Raw genomic sequence first — 15,480 nt, 5'->3', positions numbered from 1 at the left:
GGAGTCCAAATTCTCATGTGAGTAAAGTTGCTTACATGCATATGTGTTTGCAGGATTGAGCCCTGAAGTAACCAGTGACTTTTCATTTTTAAAAAGAAAATACTCAGGGGCCACATTCCATTTTTGAGTCAAGTATCAGAGGGGTAGTCGTGTTAGTCTGGATCTGTAAAAGCAGCAGAGAATCCTGTGGCACCTTATAGACTAACAGACGTTTTGGAGCGTGAGCTTTCTGACGAAGTGGGTATTCACCCACGAAAGCTCACGCTCCAAAACGTCCGTTAGTCTATAAGGTGCCACAGGATTCTCTGCTGCTTTTACATTCCATTTTTGAGTACTCCTATAGAAGCCCACTGATGTAAGTGGGATTACACAAGTGTAACCAAAGCAGAATTTAGCTCCAAGACTCAAGCAGTCAGTGCACATGGAATCATTTCCTCTAGCAGAGAAAAATAAAGTCATCGTTTCAGAGTGCTCTAGTGAGGTAGGCATTGGCTAGTGTGGGGGGGAAATGATGACTCAATGACTTTTAAAGGTCGAGAACCAACCACATCAATATTCATAAAGTTCCTTTGACGTCTGTTCTCATCTGGCAATATTTTGGGGGCTGTATAATGGATGAGCAAGACTAGGACAGGGCTGCCCTAAAGACAAGGGCCTGGATAGTTTGCCTTGAGAGGTGGTTTTTTTTGGTGGTGATGGTGATAGTGTTGTTTAATGTTTTGTTCACACTGCTGCACTGCAGCTATACTGTGGTGATGACTGTGGAGAAAGTCCTGTGTCAGCTCCCTCCTTCTGGCACTCAAAAAGGGCACATCATTTGCCGCAGAAGAATTTTCTTCTGTTGGCATTCTAGATCATGCATATACTCATGTTTTAATTAGGATTATCCCAGTTTTGCAACTCCTTGCCATCCTTATTTCATCTCAGCAAGAAATCCCTCCCCCAAATTTCCACATGCAATTCCCTTCCAGCACTCATTGGTCACAAGCATGGGCAGTGTGCTTGGTTTTAATAGGTGGCTAAAGGTCCTGCCACTTGGGATACAAGGGTGAGGAAATGAAAAGTGTGGCGCACGAGTGTGTACAAATATGTCCTTGGTGCAGTTCAGAAATGAACCGGCTGCAAATTGCATAGCCAACTCAGGTTACAGGGAGGAGGAGACTGAGGGAGGGGGGGACTCACAGGGCAGGGACCCAATAAAAAGGTACAGAGGGCCATGGGTAAGGGGCAGGCAGGGAACACCCTCCCACATATCCACTAAAGGAAAGCCAGAGAGGCAGGCAGTAAGGTTGCCCTCACCTCCTGGAGTATGCGCTGGTGAGTGTGAGGAATGTAGTGCCCCATGCACCAACCAACTGCCAGGGGGTCCCCCCAGCCGTCTCCACAGTGGTAGTCCAGGAGGTCTCTGATTCTGGTGGCTCCTGCCAGGGACTAACCTCTGGCACACCGAGGAGGACTCCCACCACCTGCACACCAAGCTGAAGGTTGTGTGACAGGGGCTCCATGAGGATATCTACTCCCTCGGTGACCACCATGGAGCTGGTCACTGCGGAGGAGGTCCTGGTAGAAGACCAGCAGCTTGGAGAGGACTCATGGAAAACTTCTCGGATGAAGAAAAAAGAGCTGCTGGTTATATCAGAACCTGAGAGGGGGTGGAGGAAGGCATGTGCCAACATCCTCCATGCTTGACTACCTGCACCGTAAAGTAGTCTCTGCAGGACCTGGAGGCGGAAGACATGGACCTGACTGTGAAGGCAGGCCAGGCCATGTCCTTCCTCCTCCAGGGGAAGACTCAATGTCCAGAGTATACAGCTGGCCTGACTGCACACAGCCTTGATGCACCCCTCGCCTGAAGCTGACAGGTTTGGTCAGGGTCCAGTTGAGCTTGACCCAACACTCCACGGAAGCATACAGCACCTGGAGAAAACCCACAAATCGGGGTCTGAAGCCCAATGCCTACAGAGTGCCCAGGAGATATGAGTGGTTCACTCTGTCGAACACCTTCTTCTTGTCCAGGAACAGGAGGGCAAACAACAGACCATCTCTATTACCGATAAAGGTTATCAAAGATGGTACGGCGTAGGACAGTGTAGGTCTGGTCAGGGTGAACCACATCCGCCAGCAGGGATCCCAGCATAGCAGGATGGCCTTTGCTATGATCTTGTATTCTGTGCTGAGGATTGAGGTGAAACACCATTTCCTAAGGCCACGGAGGTCCCCCTTCTTTGGTAGCAAGGCGAGCACAGCTCGCTTATATGACAGGGGAAGCACTCCACTCCCTAAAGATTTGGTCACCATGCCCAGTGACGACTTAGTTGATGAACATTAGATGAACTGCAGGTTGGGAGAGGCTAACCCTCAGGGCTGGCAGCACCTGCACCTCCCCCCACAAGCGCTAAGCAGAGCAGCCCCAGGGCCGGGAGCCCCCCAGCGTTGAGCGGCCCCAGCCACCCCAAGTCCCGGCCACTCTAGCCCTATCCCCAGCCCTCACACACCACTTCCCTGAAGAGAAGCAGCTGCCTGGGCTGGGGCCAAAAGGGAAAGGCAGCAGGGCTTTGGGGAGGAGCATGGGCCATGCCAGGCTGTTTGGGGAGGCACAGCCTTCCCCAGCCTATGTGATGTGCCACCCATGTTAGTGGACATGAGACGGAGGGCTTCTGAGAACTTGACCAGAGTGAGAGGTAGCTCCAGCCAAGCTGGTCCTGGTTGCCTGCGCTGACCATTGGGAATCTATGCCAGAGCACCCTGCAGGCATCAGCGTCAGTCGGATCCAGGGAGAAAAGGCTGGTGCAGAAGGCCCTGGCTCTCCTGCGCATCTCCACAAGATCCGTGAGAGGGGTGCAGTCCTCTGCCAAAAGGCAGTGATATGCTTCTTAGCTCCCTTCTTTTGCTCCAGGGCATGGAAGAAGCAGGAGCCACAATCCATCTCCCGAAGGAGACAGATGCAGGATTGAACAAAAGGATATATGTGTAGTGCTTCATAGAAGGCTTGAGTAGCCAACATTAATTTGTGTGATGATTTTAAAATCTAATAAAATGGCCATGAAACATTTTTCACTTTTTACTATTCACCCTCACAGTCTTCACCCTCACAGACTCACCCCTCATCAGTCCTGACCCTTCCCCTGTAATTTGAACACCCCCGCAATTTCAATTCCTGGGGAAAACACTGTCCTCTTCCATGCCAAGTGGGAGGTGCTGAGACTACGCTTTCCACTTGTTGCACTTCCCTGGGACAGGCACACCACTCCCCAAGGTGGTTTGACCAGCATGGGTGGGTCCGGGGGCAAGGCTGATAGTATGGGAGGGGCGTGTCTGGGAGGCAAGGGCGGGACAACTGGGGGAAGGGGAATCTTCCCCTGGGGCGGGCCCTTTCCTGGTGACAGCTCTGCTGCCCTCTCCTCTGCAGGCCCTACCTGACTATGCACAGCAGTGGTGGGGCCTGCCTGCTCATCTGGGTGCAATGGGGGGCTACCCCCAGGGGCTAAGTGGAAGCAACAATGAGCAAAGGAGAAGGAGAGGTGGTTACGGAGACCAGGGAGTCAGGGTTGCCAGTGCAAATGGGGCTGGCACCCTCCCAGATCTTGGGGGTTCCCAGAGCCCCTCCATGCTGGGTTCCAGATGTGCCCCGTTGCCTGGCAGAGGAAACCTCAGGCCCACCTGAGGAATAATGTACCAGGTACTGGGCCCCCTGATGGCACCAAAAAGGATCCCTTGAGTTCCTTTCCATCACACACCACTGCCAGCAGCTGGATTTGCACCTGCTGGTGGAACAAGAGAATGTGGCGGAGGGCAGGGTCCTTGCAGCCCAACGGGAGAGGGCTGATGACAGATAAAAGCTTCCCCAGGGTAGAGAGGAATGGCAATAGGGCTGCACCATGGAGGAAGGGTGGGACAGAGGTGAAAACCACCCTACACCCAGGTCCTCCAGAGTTTCAAGGGGAACATAGATGCCTCCATCGCAAGGCCCTTCTTCTCCGCCTCTTGGGCAGCGGCTTCCAATGCCAGGAAGAAGAAACCTTCCCATACATCTTGGAGGTTGCCACAATGGCAGTGGGCCCCACCACCCATGCCAATGCCCTCATGTAGGTCTCCATGTGGGACAAGGCGGACGCTAGGAGGCAATGGACACCATGCTTCCTGGTCTGGGTGGGAAAAGGGCCCCAGCCACCAAAGATGGAACTAGGGCAGGGGCAGATGACAGGGCGGTGGGCAGGACTGTGGCCACCTGGGCGTATGGTCTGGGGGCTGGAGGATAGGTACCCCCAGAGCTTGTGGAGGGAAAAAAGGGAAAGCAAGCTATGGCCAAAAGCGAGGCTGCTGTGGGGGGAGCGGTCCCCACTATGGGGGGCTTTGCCTTCCTGGTGGGGCTCTTGCCCATCTTCTCCCCCTGGCCCTTTCTTCGGCTGAGGAGCTCCCTTGAGTGTGGTAGAGGTGGAAGCATGGGAGCAGCAAAGTCCCTACCAGTGACCGCTGCTGCCGGTGTCCCAGTGGGGGCGCTGGCAATGGACCCAGCAGCAGCCAAGTGGTAGCCGCAGGGATGGATGGGGGAGTAAGGTGGGGAGAGCCTGGCATCAACCGGGAGTGGGGGGAATCTCCTGTACTCTCCCTATCATCCAAGAAGAAGGGACAGCAGCAGGAGCTAACACCAGAGATAGGGGAGCAGATCACCACTCCTCCCCCTTGGGCTGCAGGCCGGGGAGGAGGGTGCCAACGGCGAGGGGGAGTCATAGCGGTGCCAAATAAGGCGTGGGGGGAGGGCAAGCGTGCCAGCTCCCCTGGCTGCACTGGGTTGCAAAGGGCCTGTCAACGAACAGGGGAATCAACAACAAAAAGAAGTGACACACACACTCCGAACCATCCAGGCCCTTCTCTTTTCGGACTCCACTCCACAGCTTCAGGGCAGCCCTGTCCTGTCCTGCCCGTCCATTGTACAGCCCCCAAACATTGCCAGGCTTTGTGTGGCGAGCCTGGGGAGGGAGTTGGAGCGCCCGAGCGAGCCAGGAGGTGTGGTGCCGCAGCAGCACCCACGGCGCGGTGGAGCCAGTTCACATGCGAGTCACGCCCGCTGCTGGGAGCTGGAGAACAGCAACACTGGGGCTTCACCAAGTGATGAGAACAGACGTCAAAGGGGCCTTATGAATATTGATGTGGAGGCTCGGGTTGCTTTCGTAAAGGAGCAGAAGGAAGCAAGATGGCTGCCCTTTAGGATTTGTTAGCAAGGGGAGCAGGCTGCATTTGCTGGATTGCTGCAAGGCTGAGGGACATAAAGAGGTCAGAGCGGTTATCTTAATGCCACGAAACTCTCCCTTTCCTTCAGCGGGGCTTGGCTAGCGTGCTGCCGGGGGCTGGGATGCCGGGCTCCGCTGCCTGATCTACAAGTAGAAAGAGGGGAACGAATTTTTTCTGAAGCTTCTCCAACATGGCTGACAAATATAGTTTTAAAAATGTTTAAAAACTAGTGAGCTGGTAGCTTTCCTCCGCTGGGCTGGGCTGCTGCTCTCACCCCAAACTTTGCTTTTCAGCTCCTCTCAGCACCTCGGGCTGGCTGGTGTATTTAGTTTTGTAATGCAGGGAAGAGTGTTCATCATTTCTTTTTTTTCTTTAAAGACTTCATGATTCTTAGTATCAGTTGTTGCTGTTGTTGCCCCACTTTCCTCCGTTTCAGTGGGTTTCCTTCTGTTCCTGCGCCGAGTCTGTCACCGCATTTTATTGTGTTCTTTAAAGAGCCCCGGGAGGTGTTTTAAAACTGCGGTGGATTCCTGTTTTCTTTTTCCACTTCAGGAGGCTTTTTCTGATTGAATGTGATAGCCGGTGGGATTTTCTGCATCTAGCTTTCATGTATTGTTGTTTTATTTGATGCAAAAGGGGTGTCTAGTGCTATGGGGGAGAACGGGAGGAGCAGGAGAGGAATAGTTTCTTTGGACAAAAAGAAAACTCTTCCTTTCTGATAAAGACAGATCCGGTGCCTACAGCCTGGGCGTTCGGGCTGGTTTGGGGGAATATCTGTGAGAGAATTTGTACGTGGAAAGTCTGTTTTCTGGCTTTGTGCTTCTCATGAATCAGCTTTCATTTGGTTTGCTGGTGAGTGACAGACAGACACAAAGGCAGGCGCAGTCAAAGGGGGAGAAGAGGGGGGAAGGATTGTGGAGTTTAAGGACTACAAGGTCAGGGGCACTTAAGGAAAAAAAAACCTCAATCCTAGGGGAGAAAGAAAGAAATGGAGAAGAGATTTGTAGCAAGGCCTTCCTTTTTCTTTATGATCTTTGTCATCCTTGTTAAATCCTGTGATCTAGGTGACTTACACAATGTGACTAAAAAAATGCTTTATAATGCATATTAGTTTTAAAATGCCTTTAGCCAAGTAAGGCATGTACCTGCAGTCTGACTGGAAAAAAATCCAAAACATGATTTTCAAACCTGACATCACTGTGTCTTGATTTTGTGTTTTTATTAGCATTAAACTATTCCTCCAGCCTTTGCAGTCATTTTCATACCCTGGGTGAAAAGGAGGCTTTTTTGCGTGCTCTTTGATTCTTGGAAATTCAGCTAGTCCTTGTTCTGCTTAGCTGTTTTCCTTTTCAAAGTGTGAAGTGGGGGAGAAAAGTGATGTGGTATAGTAGGCTTCCACTGAAATGTTTCAACCAAAGGTCTCATTATGAGATTTTTTTCCACGATGGAGAGTATGCAAATGAACACTGTGATAGAACTACATGATAAGCAACTGAGAAAAGGAACAGTGAATTGCAGTGTGGTTGTATAATTTGTCTTAAAACCAGAAATGTAGGAATTTCAGAGATGAGGAGTTATTAGCCTCAGTAAAAGCAGGTGAGTGGGTGTTATTTACTGGATAATGAGGCCATTATATTTGCATTATAATGGCAGGTTGACTTACTGCAGTGGAAGGGATAACATGTATATTCATTTGTGTATTTGCATGTGTATTCCATGATGGCACTTGTATTGGAGGCTGTGAATTGCAAAATAGGGCATGTTTGTAAAAGAAATTCAACGGAGAGGTGTTAACAGTCCAGAGTCATGAATAAGTTTCAGTTAGAAGGTGATGTAGATGATCAAAAGGTGAAGAAACCCACACCACAAAGCATACACAACCCTTTTAAATTACACCCCAAAAAATTATTTGTTGAACATTTCACTTGTAAATCATTCTTCTACTTATCTTTGAGGAGTTAGGCAAATTTGCTTTAAACAGTGAGTGTCCATCACATGAGCTGCGTTTGCAGATTAGAGGGACACTTTACTCATGTCTCCAGAAGATAAGCACAGTTCATTGGCCAGTCCTTATGGCTTCTTACAATGACTATTTTATTTTTTTTAATTGGTATTTGCTCATCTTAAATAGCACCTATCAGAAGTTACAACCCATTTTGTTATTTAGACATTACTATTTGTAAATCATGTTGCGTGTATAACCCATCTAATGTCATAAAGAAACACTTCCTTTCAGCTCTTCCTTGCTCAGACCTGTAACATTTTAATGTGCTCTCTTCTCGTCTTGAAAGCTTTCTACCATTGTGGATTATTTCCCTTCACTTCTGTGTTACTAAAGTATCTAATTTTCAAAGGATTGCACAAATTTAAACATTAATATCCATAGAGTCTTCTGAAATCTTAGTTGAGACAGTTGGATTTATTCCTACTCCGTCAAGCAAATAAAACTTCTCCCGTTATTCTGTGTAGTCCATTATAATAATGTGCAACAGCTACATACTGAAACTATTTAAGTGTATCATATAGTTTATGCTGTTGTTAGCACTGTTATCTTTTACTTGTTCTACAGGAAAATAACAGTTTGGAGCCAAATAGTTCTCCAATAGGCAATACATTGACTCTCTTCCTTAGTTGCTCAGGAAATATAATGTAGTACCAAAGAAACCCTGTCAGAGAAGTCCATGCAAAAGTTTAAATCCAGCAGCTGGCCTGGGGTAAATTCAGTGATTGGTTCATTGAATTAGTTCTTTATTTTCTTGTTCTTCATTGCATGTGAACAATCTTTCAGTGAAAAACAATTTTGTTTGGAGAAGAGTTCCTCAGAATTATCTCAGTGGTTCCAAGGACCTCTGAGATTAGTTGTGTTACTCCTTTTAGAACCTTTCACATACTGAACTAATCATTAATAAATATTGGCAAGAAGGCGTGGAAGGGAAGGGAGGCATTTTCTTACTTAGATTCATAAATCTGCCAAATTGTTGTTAGTAGTAAGACTTTTGAACTAGGACTTTGGCATTGTATTGGTTCCTGGCCAAGAGCCAAGATATAGTCCGCATGGTCCTAGACTTTGGCATGTCAACATTGTTTAAAGAGCAAGGAAAGTGTGCCTTCTGAGGCATTGTTATGACGGACAGATTTCCAAGAGCTCTCGTTGTCACTGGTACTGCATTAAGTAACAGAAATAGGTGGCCATAAAAGTGTGGTTTCAGTGTGACAACTCCGGGCACTTTCAGAATTACTCTCCTACCCACAGAGCTGGAATTTTCAGCTGTCACAACTGGAAGGGGCCATTTTCCCTTAATCTGAGCAGTTGCTGTAAGACATACTACAGCTTCTTGCACTCCTGGGACTTATCCCCCTACCTGATCATTTACAAATATTAGTGACATCTACATGGTCCTAAAAACAAAGCATGTTTCAAAATAAATGTGCTCAGATTTTCAGTGGATGTTTTACTGGTAGTGCTAAAGTTACCAAAATGTTCTGGGAGCTATGAGGAATGTTTCATGTTCGATTTTTTTCTAAATTATTTTTGTTTAAATGGCAGTAGAGTGGTTTTCCATTAGAGTGTCTAAATAGTCACTTTAAATAATTTGTTCAGTTAAATGCTAAGTGGTATATTTGTTTTTACAAAAGCAAAGAGGATCTCTTATTAACGCATGTATTTTTCAAGCTGAAACTTTGGATGAGCTCAAATTCTGGCTTATCAAACTAACCCTCTTCCGCTATCATTTGACTGCCACACAGTAGCATTAAGTGTGGTAGTAGCAGCAAAGCCAGCAGCGAAACTTCTTGCAAGCCAGCTTTACAATTGGAACCCTAAAGTGGTTGAATAAAGTTGCCAAGTTTCAAGTAAAGTTGGTGGTTATCTTGGAAACTGCTGCAGAACACAACCACAAGCAATTTCGCCAAATAATATACAGTATTTACGTAGTCTAGCTCTCCAATTTATTGTTAAGGCACTCTGCCAGCAATCAGTGTTGTGACATCATTTAGAAAGGCTGTGTGCTTGATCTGCTGATTCTGAAATGGAATGGGATGTACTATGATTCAAAAGGGGAGGGGAAATAAGACTATAGTCTGAACCAGAGATAAAGCATCTGACTGCATCATGGCTGGAAGCCAAATAGGAATTATGTGTATCAATCATTTTCAGCATTATTCTGATCCTGTACAGTACATTACAGCAAATACCCACCTATCCATTTAACTTGTTTCTGGAAGAAATGTCCTTTTATACACTGAATGAATTTGGTGAGAACTGAACAAACCATCATTGCTTGATTTAGTATATTTTTCAGATTATCAGTGAGTGCATATTTACCTAGTATACTGCAGACACAAAGAACTAAAACTAGAAAGTACCACGAGTAATGGTCTTCTCAGTGGCCCGTATGGGTAGAGATGGGGTAAGAGATTGGATATCAGAAAGATGACCGCGTAGAGTCAATTACCATAGTCCCAGGGAATTGCTCAATGGATACAGACATCTGAAATATCAACTGGGCTAATTCCAAGGGTAATCAATGACCCCTGACTAGAAATAAAGAGTTGTTCAGTTTCAAAAGATTGAACATGTGTCTTGTGGTGTGAGGATAGGCAAGTGAAAGAGGGCAGAGGAAATAAGTTTCTTAAAGTTTTGATTTGTTTCAAGACCTTCCAAATGACCTGAACTGAGTTTTTAGAGGTGAAAGAGAAGAGATGTTTGGCTCACATTTTAAAAACTGCACTGATTTAAAAGAAGAAGAAAGTCCAACTAATCACTTATAATGAAGAATTTTAAACTTTAAACCCTTAAAATGCACTTACGTGTGATGCTTTAAAGCTCCCTTTAACATGCAGTTCTTTAACACAGACTTGGGTGTTCTGAGGCAACATCTAGATTTGTTCCTTTCAAAAATCTGGCACATACTTCTTTCCATGCATTTTCCAAAAACTTATCAATCCAAATAGACTTCAGGACCTTTTTTGAAAAGTGTTCTGCGGGGATGTAAATTCGGAGTTAAAAATTCAGATGCTATGTTGTAGCAGTGTGTGGAATGGCCACCATGATGAGGCCTTCTGTAATGCGATAGTTTTTACTCATGCAAGTCCCAGCAAAGTCCAGACACAAGTAATGGTTTGCAGGATTGGGCCTTCAGTTTGATCTTAAATATAAAGAAAAATCATTTCATTTCCATTGCCCCATGTGCAACGTAACAGGCCTGTCATATGCTCAGGTTTAGCTGGAAATTAAATTTAAGCACCTTAAATGGTATTTCAGCATTTTCAGAAGTGTATTAGTGTGTGCTTTAAGAGGGCACCTCCATGTACAGATACTATAGAAATGTAATGCATGGATGGTGTACTTATTTCGTAGACCTTGTTGAAGAGCAAAGAGATGAGATATAAATTAATGCTTTCCCAGTTCTCCACTGCAGTGTCTTACACCTCCACTTACTGGAAAATCTTTCTGGATTTTTACTATCAAAAGCATAATTTTGCATATTAAGGCACTTCGGTTTTGGGTGGGTGCCTCAGAGGTGCCTAGCTAAAAAGTGAGCTATGAAGGATGAGTTTACAAAAAAGTCTACTGTGCATGGGAAGTGTATTCTGTGCTCTTGTGTGAGGTAAAATAAGAAGTGAGGTGGTGAGTGTGTTAGATAACTTTACAAAGTGGACTTTAATAAGGTGCTCAACAAGACAGTTTTCCACACATACAGGTCAGCCATCTTAAAGTTTTTCAAACAACTAAGTTGATGTAATCTAATTGTAGGAAAAAGTATCTTTCTTGTACAATACCACTACTAAGCTTACACCATTTTAGAAACCAGCGTGAGACCTTGAAAACTTGTGCTTCACCAGAGAAACATCCTAGAGGACGCCTCAAGTTTAAACATGAATTTTTCATTGGCATGTAAGAAAAGGATAACTATCTCAACATTGCCTATGTATTCTTTACTGTGCACATGAAACACATTACACGTACTATTACATTTTGGTTCTTAAGATTAAAATGACTTGTTCCCTTATAATGCTTAAGCACTCAAGAGTTCTGTCTGTCTTCCAAATGTTTTGGCATGAGACACTATAAGTAGAATAATGGATACTGATTTAGCTTCGATATAATAATACTGATGCCATGGTATACCAGGTGGGTACATGTTTAAGGTCAGGATGATGACTCTCCATGTGGTTGTATCCACGTGGTTTTAGTGTTTACAAACGCTATCCCAAAATTCCTAGTAACTGCCATGGCATAGTTAGTGAGTACGGACCAGAGGGAACGTCCTTGCTTCTCACAGGGAAATGATTGTGAATTTTGGGATCTGTGGGGGCAGAAGGGGGATGCAATAGGTTGGTTTTGGTTGAACCTTCTGCATTTTTGTTACGTTAGCGACTTTGTCAAATAATGTTTTTTTTCCCCCCTTGTCCTGATTGCTTTCATGCTCTGCAAGCACACTTGCTTGGGATTGACTGATATTTAGATTCAGGAGGTAGGGCTGGCTTTAGGCCTATTCCACCAATTCCCCTGAATCGGGTCCTGCGCCGAAGAGGGCCCCGCGCCCATTGAGAATCCCTTTCCTGGCTAGAGGCGCCTTTTTAATTTTTACTCACCCGGCAGTGCCCCAGGTCTTCGGCAGCACTTCGGCGGGTACTTCGCTCGCTCTGGGTCTTTGGTGGCCCTTTGGCGGTGGGTCCTTCAGTGCCACCGAAGACCTGGAGTGAGTGCAGCACCTGCCGCCGAAGTGCTGCCAAGGTGAGTACAAGCCCCACATTTTTTTTTTGTTTTGTTTTTTTTAAGTCATCCTTGGCGGGGCCCCGTCGAAACTGTTTGAATTGGGCCCCACACTTCCTAAAGCCGGCCCTGTCAGGAGGGATTAAATAAATGTTGTAAAGATGTTTGATATGAGGCTACTTTTTTTCCCCCTCTTCTTTGAAAATTCCATCACCAAAAGCTTTCACCACAAGCTGCTTTTAACAATACAAGGATCCCACAGTAACTTATATTTTCTTCCTTAATTTGGAATTACTCATTGCTTCTGAATACTGTAACAATCCTATCTTTACCAAACAAAAATGAAATCCTCAATCATACCAACTTTATAAATAAAATCAATTTTTTTGGAAGGAGTTATTACTTAATGAGACATGTTGACACATACAGAGGCGTTATTGTTGCGAAAGCGAATACCACTGTAAGGCAAGTTTCAGTTCTCAATAAAGCATAAGAAGCTCTGTAGACATCTCCCTGTTTTCTCAACAAAAGAACAATGCCTTCAATCTGTTTCAAAGGAGGTGGTAATCATATTGTTGATTTGCCAGGCTGGTTACCGGAAGAGCAGATGAAAATAAATCTGTTGGAAGCACCCCAACTGACAATTTAGTTCATACTTCATTGTGAATTTGACAAAAAGTTGCCAAATAGGTTATGGTATAAGGAAGAGTAGAGAGGCATTTTGGCTACACCAGGCATATTGTTAGACCTTTAGGAACCTCAGCCAAAAAGTATTTTTCATCCTGAAAACATTAGCTCCAGTTTAAAGCAGGGTTTTAGTTTTTGCTGTCTGATAAAATTCTAAAGCCTTTACAACCACTTTCCACTGGCAAGTACTCGGGGAACGGCAATGTATATCGCATGCTTTGGGAAATGAATCCAGGGTACGTGGTTATTTTCTTGTGGACAGGAAAGCAATTGATGGTTGAACCTCAGCAGAATCCTTCTGCATATTTAGATTTCATCCAGATGTGTCTGGATATTGCTGTCATAAAACAGACTGTGTATAATAATCCATGTGCTATGTTATATGCATTTCTGCTGCTATTTAGTGACATGTCCTCATTTGTTTCATGCTGCTTCCATCTTGCATTAATTTAATTACAGTGGTTGTGCTTTACGATTACATACTGATGGGTTCTTTTTGATCTATCGCTTTGTTTCCTTGGTGCAGTTGTCTGTATAGCATCCAACTTCTACTTCTGTTTCATTCAGACTCTTCACAATGAGTGAAGAGGGGCTTGTCTTGTTTTCTTTTTGGAGTTTTTCTTGAGCCAAGATTAGTTTTGCAGCAGCTGAGTAGAAAAGTAAGAAAGTCAGGAGTAAAGGTTATGGAGGAGAGCAGATGTTTAAAAATGGTTCTTCTGAGCTTGCATTGCCTTTTTATTCCTCCTCTTGGGCCACTAGTGCAGAGAGAGGCAAAAAAGAGTATACCATGTTAATACTGGGCCCGATCTTGATATTAGAGGGCATTGCCCTTGACTTTAAGGCCTAATCCAGTTCCATTATTACTGGTGTTCTTTCTCTAGTTAGCACTGGAGGTAGCAACTACTCCTGGATCACACCCCTTTTTCTTGCGCCTGCTACTTTTTTTTTTAATCTTTGTTTAATCTGTGTGTTCTTTCAGTACCCTTTTATTTTTGTTTGAAGTCTCATACTTTGAAGTTATCCCATATTTATACTTGCCAGAGCGCACACAGCTCTTTCAGCTGTTATGTAAGCAAAAAGAAAAGAATGAGTGCATATTTCTTCTTGTGTAAAAATTGCTTTACTTCCCTTTGTGTGGCAATGACTACTGTGAGGAAAATTTTCTGTTATTGCACTAAAACCAGAAGTTGCTCCCCTGCTCGCCACACCCCAAAAAAGAGTCACAGCATCATGACAGCTTGTAAGTTTTTTAAAATACATGCAGAATTTAGAGCAAATGCACTTCCATTCTCGAAAGGCAACCTGTAAAAGATTAAGATAAATTGGACTTTGCCTTTCCCTTGGTCCTTATTAGTATATTAAAGAAGACCTGAAAAATGTTTCTTTAAATTAACTACGTTTTTGTTTTGTTTTTCTTGCCATTTTTAAAAACATCAGAAATTCAGATCTTGTCTGTCAAGAAAGCTAATGGAGTTATTGAAATGACAACATCATGGAAAGTCAAGAAAGTGAAAGCTAAGTAACTGAGAGGGAAAGGGGTTATAAACTAGGCCCTTTTTTAACACCTATTTAACTTGTATGACTAAGACTTTTTGGGGAAAGGAAGTCTTTGTTAAATGCTCAGCACTCTGCCCATTAAGTTGATGTGTGCGAGCATTTCCTCTGAGACATCCAGGAAGTCAGCCACCAAAAATAGGAAAGATGAGACTTGCATTTCTCCTCTTTAGGAATATCAATGAGAGTGAACAAAATAAAACTCTTCGCAGGCCACCATACATCCTGAAAAGTAAAAAGTTACAAAGCTGTGCCCTTCTTATTTGTATATCACCTTGGTCATAGTAAGGAAGATTATGGAGAGGGGAAGGGAATGAGGAAGAAGACCAAATCATCAACAGCACCTAATGATGCCCATATAATGGGACGGGACATCTTCAACTTACCTGTACTTCTTTCTCAATCTTTTCTGCCTACAATTGCTACGAGTCCCATCTGAGAACTGTAACTGAAAGAGATTAGAGGAAAAAGTGTATTTTTGTATTTCTCAGCACTCTTGGCAGTTCTGCTGTCTCTTGTGTATAGTCAGGCTGTGATCCTGCATATTACTCTGTGCTAGCAAACCATGCTGCTTACATAGAACCCCATTGGCTCAGAGGGGCTCCACAGGGACAAAAGGGCCTGTGCGCACAGAGCAGTTTGGGGAATTGAGACATTATTTAGTCAACTTCTTATATTCTTCAGCAATGGGGGCAGGGTGGGAGAAAAAATGTTACTTTGTTTTTGGTTAAAAAAGGGAGGAAATGTAGCTGTTAAACCATGAAAATGGGCAGAAGGATTCAGGGGCAGGTGTAGTAGCTGAAACTACTTGTAATACTTTTTAAAATTTTGACTAGATTTCAAGTTAATGATTTCCCTTTAAAAATAAACCCTGTAGCTAACGGGGATTGTGAAGAAACTTTCCCTGTGCACAGGTTGGTCTGTAACTACCTGCTGCAATTGTTTTTCAGATTTTTTTTTTTAATATTCCTCTGGAGCATCTGTTATGGAATACTAAAGGGTCAGACACCAGATATTGGAGTAGATGGATCACTGGTCTAATTTGGTAGTGGCAGTCTTGATGTTCTTAAATATAAGCAGAATGGATAGTGAATTACTATTTATCATTTGTATTCTAGTAGCACTTTGGACTCCAATCAAGGAGCAGGGATCCTTATGCCCAGCGCCTTACCAGCATAAAATAAGGCAATCCCTGTCCCACTTCATGCAGCAAAGTAGATTGTCAAAAAGTAAGACGGTGCAGTAGTAGTAGCTTGCTTTCAGAACTCAACAACAGAAGCACTGCTACA

General features: G+C 44.5%; 1 protein-coding gene across 1 annotated transcript in view; it reads left to right on the top strand.

The window, feature by feature from the left end:
- The first annotated feature begins 4,984 nt into the window (after window positions 1-4,984).
- Window positions 4,985-15,480, top strand: part of TET2 (tet methylcytosine dioxygenase 2) — a 101,799-nt gene continuing 91,303 nt past the window's right edge. The window contains exon 1 of the mRNA XM_032794254.2: window positions 4,985-5,274. The gene's annotated coding sequence lies outside the window, so the exon portion shown is untranslated. The remainder of the gene's footprint in view (window positions 5,275-15,480) is intronic.

Source organism: Chelonoidis abingdonii, chromosome 5 (genome assembly GCF_003597395.2).
Source record: "Chelonoidis abingdonii isolate Lonesome George chromosome 5, CheloAbing_2.0, whole genome shotgun sequence".
In the NCBI taxonomy this organism is placed as follows: domain Eukaryota; kingdom Metazoa; phylum Chordata; order Testudines; family Testudinidae; genus Chelonoidis; species Chelonoidis abingdonii.
The sequence above is the reverse complement of the archived record's forward strand: the minus strand, read 5'-3'. Positions and strand labels throughout refer to the sequence as shown.